The sequence below is a fragment of the Bos javanicus genome, chromosome 5 (assembly GCF_032452875.1).
Source record: "Bos javanicus breed banteng chromosome 5, ARS-OSU_banteng_1.0, whole genome shotgun sequence".
Lineage (NCBI taxonomy): Eukaryota > Metazoa > Chordata > Mammalia > Artiodactyla > Bovidae > Bos > Bos javanicus.
This window is the reverse complement of record NC_083872.1, coordinates 42,449,025-42,457,462: the sequence shown is the minus strand read 5'-3', so window position 1 is coordinate 42,457,462 and position 8,438 is coordinate 42,449,025. Positions and strand designations below refer to the sequence as shown.

General features: G+C 40.0%; 1 pseudogene; it reads left to right on the top strand.

The window, feature by feature from the left end:
* The first annotated feature begins 5,622 nt into the window (after positions 1–5,622).
* Positions 5,623–6,727, top strand: LOC133248833 (glyceraldehyde-3-phosphate dehydrogenase-like; annotated as a pseudogene).
* The last annotated feature ends 1,711 nt before the right edge of the window (positions 6,728–8,438 follow it).

Below are 8,438 nucleotides of genomic sequence, written 5' to 3'. Positions count from 1 at the left end.
TGTGCTCATCTCTTCTATCCACAGGTGAGCAGGGACAAACTATCTCTCCGTGAGCTGAACAAAGGCACTTTAGTTTACAGTCAAGCAGAGGGCAGGGTCCTCCAGGCAAGCCACTGAGTATGATTGTAATAATAAAAGCAAGTCAAAGAAACAGTTTCCAACATGGAGTCCGAATTGTATTCCTCCATGCAACATTCAGACTGCCTGACCCCTTTGTTGCCAACTTCTATATATCTGACTTCTTCCTCTGCCTCCTTGGAGCAGTTTTACCTAAAGTGATGCCTCCTGGGCTTGAAGTCCTAAGAATTTCCACCAAATAAATACTATTTACTCCCAGGTTATGACTATATTTTAGTTGACAGGTTTGGTGACCAGCATGATGGGACCCAGAGCAAATTCCTCTTCTACTCCTGAACTCTCTATTTGGAACCTTAGTACCAGCAGAGGCCTGTTGTGCCCTCCCACCTCCTCAGGAAGTCGAGATGGACTTAAGTGAGTCTCTCCTGGTTCTAGGATCTCCCATTGTTGGTTGATGATCCTAAGTTCTATTCACTGGGGGAAAAATGTGATCCTTGAAACTGGGTTGCTCAGTTTAGACTATATAGGAGATCTTCAGTGTAGAATGTACTGGGAAGATTTTGCTCAAGCAGGGGACTCTTGGAGAAGGCACTGGGAAGATTTAGTTAGGATACCAAGGGGATAGCCTCACTTTAGAGAATGAGAAGACCTTGCTCAGTTAAACACTGAGTAAAGTGGGACTGAGTTATTAGGGGGAAGATTGGATTGTCGTTTTTCCATGAATTGGCTACCTTAATGGAGTTTGTCAAAATAAAAGTGAAATCTCATGAGAGCTTTTGTGCTCCAAAGAAGGGACTCTCTCCTCACCAGCAAGAGCTTTCTCAGGCTACTGAAAACTTGCAGGAGTGGTGGAGGCAAAACATCATGCACAGCTTGCTCCTGTAGGGAAACCCATTCACTTAATTAACAAACTGCTCAACCAGGGATGCACATAAGAGGTAGCCATTCCACGATCTGAGCACTCATGGAAGTCTTGTACTACGCTGGGAAACCTGAGGAACATAAGAAAGGGCTGAAAAAACTCTGGGACAACACGGGAGGAGTAAGCTCCTAAGCAGCACACACTGTCCAGTAACCAGGAAGGGTTAATTTTAAATTACCCTGGATCTGCTTCTGTGACTTTAACCTTTATCTTGCCACTTTTGTTATTATAAACATACGTAAGGGCCTGCCTCAGGGAGATAACCTGACCCTGCCCACCTGTGAAGGACTGTAACATTCTCGAAGTCTTTGTGTACCCACCTCTCTTCTTCTGCTGTTTATCCACAGAGCCCAGAAACTTACATCTGGGGAGGCCAGAATCACAGATAGATGTGACATCTTTGTTGATATGACAGGAGATATTCCATTTCACACTATCCATGAAATGACTGTAAGGAAGTGAAACTCACACATCCCCCTACCTGAGGCTTGCCAGGGGCACCGCAGTGCTGTCCACCACTGCATAAGAGGGAAGAGAGAAAAATGCTCTAAACAAACAGAGCCCCCAGTGAGTTTGTATGGAGACTCTGTAGAGAGAAACTTACATTTCTGTATGTCTTTGAGATGCAAATGTCCTATCTGGTCTCATCTCTGCTGTCCTTTGGAATGCGATTTTAGAATAGGAAAAATAAAAATCTGCCTATAATCCAATCTTTAAACTTTTTGTAAACTAATGAGTTTTATATTACTGTACCTGACTCAGAATGGAAACAAAATAAAAGCTGAGGCCTCACTGTGTGTCTATATAGGTCCTGATTTTTTTAAAATCACATTGCAATGGTTAATTTGCAGAAGAGCTTTATTTGATTGGCTTAAACTAAAGTAAGTGCTTACAAACAAACAAAAATTTTTTTTAATACAAAATAAATTAAATTAAATGAGTTTCAGGTTCACATGAACTGGGAAATATTTAATATTAAATTAGTACCTGATATTAATATTTAAGTTTATTGATCTAACAGTAATAACATAGACATGTCTTGAATCATCAAGACATTAAATATATACTAAATATAATACTTCAATTGTGCCTGGGTTTAAAATAAATAAGGCAGTATTTTGTCACAGATTTATCAACAAGAAAAATATGGAAGAGTTACACATAATCAAAATCTCCTAAAACTAGGTTGAATTTATTTGAGTGAACGAATCTGGTTTGAGAGTAAGCTAAGACTTGGATTTGGTTTTTCTTTCTGTTCAAGAAAGCTTTTTTACATGTCGTTTTGATAACAGATTATATGAGCTTATTTGCCTTTAAGTGATGTGTGCATATAGACACTTACAGAAGAAAGACAATGTGAAGATACAGGGAGAGGATGGATGTCTGCATAGCTAAGTGACAGTTCTCAGAAGAATGCAATCTTGTAGACACCTTGATCCCAGATTTCTAGCCTCCATAATAATAAAAAAATTAAAGTTGCATTGCTTAGGCCACCCAGTCTCTAGTGTTTTATTATGACAACCCTAGAAAATCAATACAGTAGGTAAGAAAATTTTGCCTTGTGAAGATACATCTAATTTTTGTGTCTTCCAGTAAGCAATTTTCGTAACTTTAATTTCATTAAGTTCAGATTTTGAAAGTAATGTTATTCTTACTCATAATTTATGAAAGTCTTAGAATTATACCTCTTCAAATTGAAAAATACACATATAAAGAAAGTTCATGCTTATTTATGAACTCTAACTGGCTACAGATACATAATTGCCAGTTCTTGTGTTGTAGCCATGCATTCCGGGAAACAAACTCACTCAGAAGGACAATGCAGATAGTGGAGTGCAGTTTATTACACCAGCGGGCCCAAGGCAGAGTCTCCTCTTAGCCAAGGACCCCAACCAGTTTTTGTGAAAACTTTATATACCCTAAGTGTACGTGTTCAAACCCACCTCCCCAAATTCTCTGAAACTAGTTTAAACAAAGGAAAAGAAAGATACAATTAAAGTTAACTTGTGTTTCATATGCCTTAAACCCGTGATTTGTATGCCTTAAGCCTAGGTAGTTAATAGTGGACAATTATCAATAGGCCTGTGGTCATACCCCAATAAGCATAATAGAATTTATGATTCTATTCGGTTACACAGATAATTAAGGTATTCTTTTGGGTGAAGGTATGAGCCCTGGGGCTCTTGCATCCAGGGGGTCTGGTTTTCCACTTGGTACATCATTTCCATAGATACTGGGCACATAGCTCAAAGCCCAGAGTGTGGCCCAAGATGGAGTCCTGCTTTCAAGATGGAGCCTGTTCTGTCTGTCTCCTCCTTCACTTGGAAAGCATATATGTAAGTAGTGGTGTCTAAAGGGAGGAGTTTTAATGCTGAGTTGGAAATAGGAATAGGATTCTTGCATTTTTATTGTGAAACTTGAGACAGTATATTAATGGAAAAGTCTTGAAATAATTATGGAAAACATAGCCTTTTTGTCTTTTATGGTGTAGTAAAAAGTATTAAATTATTTCCATGTGGTAAACTTTCAAATACATAAAATCATTTCATCCTAAAAATAAAATTGACAAGTCTATTTCTTTGTGCAGCATTTTTGTTTTTATTAGTATGAATATTTAGTCAAAGTTTGCAATCATTCTTTCCAGATAAATCAAAACCAAATAAATGAAAAATTAAAATGTAATACTGTTCAAAAATTTAATGGTGGATAAGCAGCATCAGTTTCCTTAATCATGTCCCAAGCTCTATTTCTCTTTCATTTTGATTACAAAAAATAAATTTATGAAGTTCTCCAAACATATAGCTCTTGATAATGATCATACACAAAAGTCATGATTATAGAATAATGAATTCTAATTTGTATGCCCCAAAGTCACTTTCATCTTAATTACTACAACTAACTAATATGGCCCCAGGACCAATATTTGTAGTTCTTCCCTATGAAAATGAAAATATCTGAATCCATCAACCACCTATCAACCATGTTATTGTACCCAGCTTTTTCAAATGCGGGAAACTTCCTTTCCCCCCATTTGATTCCCATATTCCCTACAGGAGATTAGAAATTTATCACCATGCCCAGGGACTCCAGGCAGCATTTACAACTGAAATGAGGTGACAAGATGAAAAAAAGGATATGGAATGAGTATTTCTATCATAAACAGTGAATATTTCAGCCTCCTTCTCACACCTGTTCCCAGAAAACTATAAACACGTACATGAGCCAGACTCATTCTCTCTTTCAGAAACTGAACTACCTCAGATATGTACCAGTCCCCCAAGGTTGGCAAGTTGCCTGACCATCCTGCAATGAAGCCCACTTGTAGATCATAGATCTTTCATTGTACTTTCTGGTACTTCACTCTTAAGAAGGAGAGAAAGGGAACCTAAAGGATAGAATGCCTGAAGAAATATGGATGGAGGTTTGTTACATTGTACAGGAGGCAGTCATCAAAACCATCATCCCCCAGAAGAAGAAATGTAAAAAAGGAAAAATGATTCTCTGAGGAAGCCTTCCAAAGAGCTGAGAAAAGAAGACAAGCAAAAGGCAAAGGAGAAAAGGAAAGATATACCAATCTGAACACAAAGTTTCAAAGAATAGCAAGGAGAGATAAGAAAGCCTTCCTAAGTGATCAATGCAAACAAATAGAGAAAAACAATAGAATGGAAAAACTAGAGATCTCTTCAAGAAAATTAGAGAAACCAGGGGAACTTTTCATGTAAAGATGGGTGCAGTAAGGACAGAAATAGTTTGGTCCTAACAGAAGCAGAAGATATTCAGAAGAGGTGACAAGAATACGCAGAAGAACTATACAAAAAAGATCTTAATGACCCAGATAACCATTATGGTGTGATCACTTACCTAGAGCCAGACAGCCTGGAGTGTGAAGTCAAGTGGGCCTAAGGAAGTATCACTATGAAGAAAGCTAACGGAGGTGATGGAATTCCAGCTGAGCTATTTCAAACCCTAAAAGATGATGCTGTGAAAGTGCTGCAATCAATATGCCAGCAAATTTGGAAAACTTAGCAGAGGCCACAGGACTGGAAAAGATCAGTTTTCATTCAATCCCAAAGAAAGGCAATGCCAAAGAATGTTCAAACTACTGCACAATTGCACTCATCTCACACGCTAGCAAAATAATGCTCAAAATTCTCCAAACTAGGCTTCATCAGTATGTGAACCGAGAATTTCCAGATGTTCAGGCTGGATTTTAGAACAGGCAGAAGAACCAGGGATCAAACTGCCAACATCCATTGAATCATAGAAAAAGCAAGAGAATTCCAGAAAAATATCTACTTTTGCTTCATTGACTATGCTAAAGTCTTTGACTGTGTGGATCACAACAAACTGTGGAAAATTCTTAAAGAGATGGGAATACCAGACCATCTTACCTGCCTCCTGAGAAATCTGCATGCAGGTCAAGAAGCAACAGCTAGAACCGGACGTGAAACAACAGACTGTTTGTTTCCAAATTGGAAAAGGAATATGTCATGACAGTATAATGTCACCTTACTTATTTAACTTTTATGCAGAGTACATCATGCATATAAATGACACATGAGATGCTATATGAATATAAAATACTACATGAAATACTACAATTAAATACTGTTACGGGCTCTCTGCTCCTGCCCGTTCGACAGATAGCCGTAACTTCCGTGCTGTGCCAGCTGCATCCCTGAGACAAGATGGTGAAGGTCGGAGTGAAAGGGTTTGGCCGCATCGGGTGCCTGGTCACCGGGGCTGCTTTTAATTCTGGCAAGGTGGACATCGTCACCATCAGTGACCCATTCATTGACCTTCACTACATGATCTACATGTTCCAGTATGATTCCACCCACAGCAAGTTCCACAGCACAGTCAAGGCAGAGAACGGGAAGCTCATCATCAATGGAAAGGCCATCACCATCTTCCAGGAGTGAGATCCTGCCAGCATCAAGTGGGGTGATGCTGGTGCTGAGTACGTGATGGAGTCCACTGGGGTCTTCACTACCATGGGGAAGGCTGGGGCTCACTTGAAGGGTGGCACCAAGAGAGTCATCATCTCTGTGCCTTCTGCCTATGCCCCCATGTTTGTGATGGGCTTGAACCACGAGAAGTATAACAACACCCTCAAGATTGTCAGTGATGCCTCCTGCACCACAAACTGTTTGGCCCCCCTGGCCAAGGTCATCCATGACCACTTTGGCATCATGGAGGGACTTATGACCACTGTCCATGCCATCACTGTCACCCAGAAGACTGTGGATGGCCCCTCCAGGAAGCTGTGGCATGATGGCCGAGGGGTTGCCCAGAACATTATCCCTGCTTCTACTGGAGCTGCCAAGGCCATGTGAAAGGTCATCCCTGAGCTCAACGGGAAGCTCACTGGCATGGCCTTCCGCATCCCTACCCCCAAAGTGTCCACTGTGGATCTGACCTGCTGCCTGGAGAAACCTGCCAAGTATGATGAGATCAAGAAGGTGGTGAAGCATGCATCAGAGGGCCCTCTCAAGGGCATTCTAGGCTACACTGAGGACCAGGTTGTCTTCTGCGACTTCAACAGCGACACTCACTCTTCTACCTTCGATGCTGGGGCTGGCATTGCCCTCAACGACCACTTTGTCAAGCTCATTTCCTAGTACGACAACGAATTCGGCTACAGCAACAGGGTGGTGGACCTCACGGTCCACATGGCCTCCAAGGAGTAAGGTCCCCAGACCCCCAGCCCCAGCAGGAGCACGAGAGGAAGAGAGAGTTCCTCAGCTTCTGGGGAGTCCTTCCCCACCTCGCTCCTCCACCACACTGAGAATCTTCTGACCTCCACATGTTTCCATCCCCAAAGCCCTAAGGAAGGGGAGGGGCTTAGAGAGACCTGCCTTGTCATGTACCATCAATAAAAGTACCCTATACCCAGAAAAAAGAAAAAGAAAAAGAAATACTGTCATGATCTGAGGAAGTATCAGTATAATCTATATTAGTGAGTTTCTGAGGTTTTTTTGTTTTGTTTTTTTACTATAGATTTTCTTTTTCTCAAATAAAATCTTACTCTGGGCTTCCCCTAGTGGTTCAAATGGTAAAGAATCTGCCTGTGATGCAGGAGACCCAGGTTCAGTCCCTAGATGGGGAAGATCCCCTGGAGAACGGAATGGCAACCTACAAATACAAATGGTATTCTTGCCTGGAGAATTCCATGGACAGAGAAGCCTGGCAGACCACAGTCCACAGATTTGCAAAAACTTGGATGTGACTAAGCGACTATCACACATAGTCTAAAAAATATTCATTATGGGGAGGGAGGAGGGAGGAGGGTTCAGGATGGGGAACACAGGTATACCTGTGGCGGATTCATTTCGATATTTGGCAAAACCAATACAATATTGTAAAGTTTAAAAATAAAATAAAATAAAAAAGAATATTCACATAGAACTCAATGCATTCCTCACTAACAAGGACATGATTATGAAGGCTGATATAACCAAAATCATTCTGTTTACATTAGACCTAATAGGTCCCAGAATTTTGTAACTTATCTAGGCTGTGTTTATTGATGATGAAATATACTCTAATCACCACCACGGAAAATGCCAATATATGATTTAGTGTTTGAAACAAAGCTAAAATAATCACTGAAATGCTCAAGATTTGAGGAGTAGTAAAATACTGACTGATTACTATAAAGACAATCTTCCTTCATAATCATGTCCTTGTTAGTGAGGAATGCATTGAGTTCCATGTGAATATTCTTTAGACTGTGTATGCTAGTCACTTAGTCATATCCAATTTTTTGCAAACCCATGGACTGTGGTCTGCCAGGCTTCTCTGTCCATGGAATTCTCCAGGCAAGTTGACTCCTTGAGTTACCACAAAAATAATTATTTAGGAAAACATTTTATCATTCTTCATTCAACTTTAGAGATGTGTCATTATTTTTTGAAAATTTCTCTTTTCTGTGCCTGAAGTTATATTATCCCTAGTGCTAAGCCAAGAGCACCATGTTTACCAAGTGTTATATGACTAGGATATATGTGTCTGTCCTTTTTTTTTTTTTCTGAAATATTTGAGTGAAAGGATAGTATTAAAAAGAAGTTTTTCATTTGTCAGGGGAAAATATATTTGTGTTTTAAATAGAAGACAGGCATACACTAATTGTATAGAGTTGTCTGCCCATATCTGTTGGGTTTTACAACACCCACACTTTGCTGAGATTGCAACACAAATTCCAGCTATGGATCCTGTCTCCTATCCCCAGATTAGATTTCTAGATATTGAATTGACACATATTTTGACTGTAGGATGTATGAGGTACTCTGGACTCAGACTTGGATTTAAATCTAAGCTTTGCAATGAAGAATTTATGGGACCTTATTCTTTATGGTATTTTACTTCTCATGCTTAAGATGGAGTTTAAGAGGGCCTTTTCAATAGGAATCATGAGAGTACTTGATGGTACAATAAG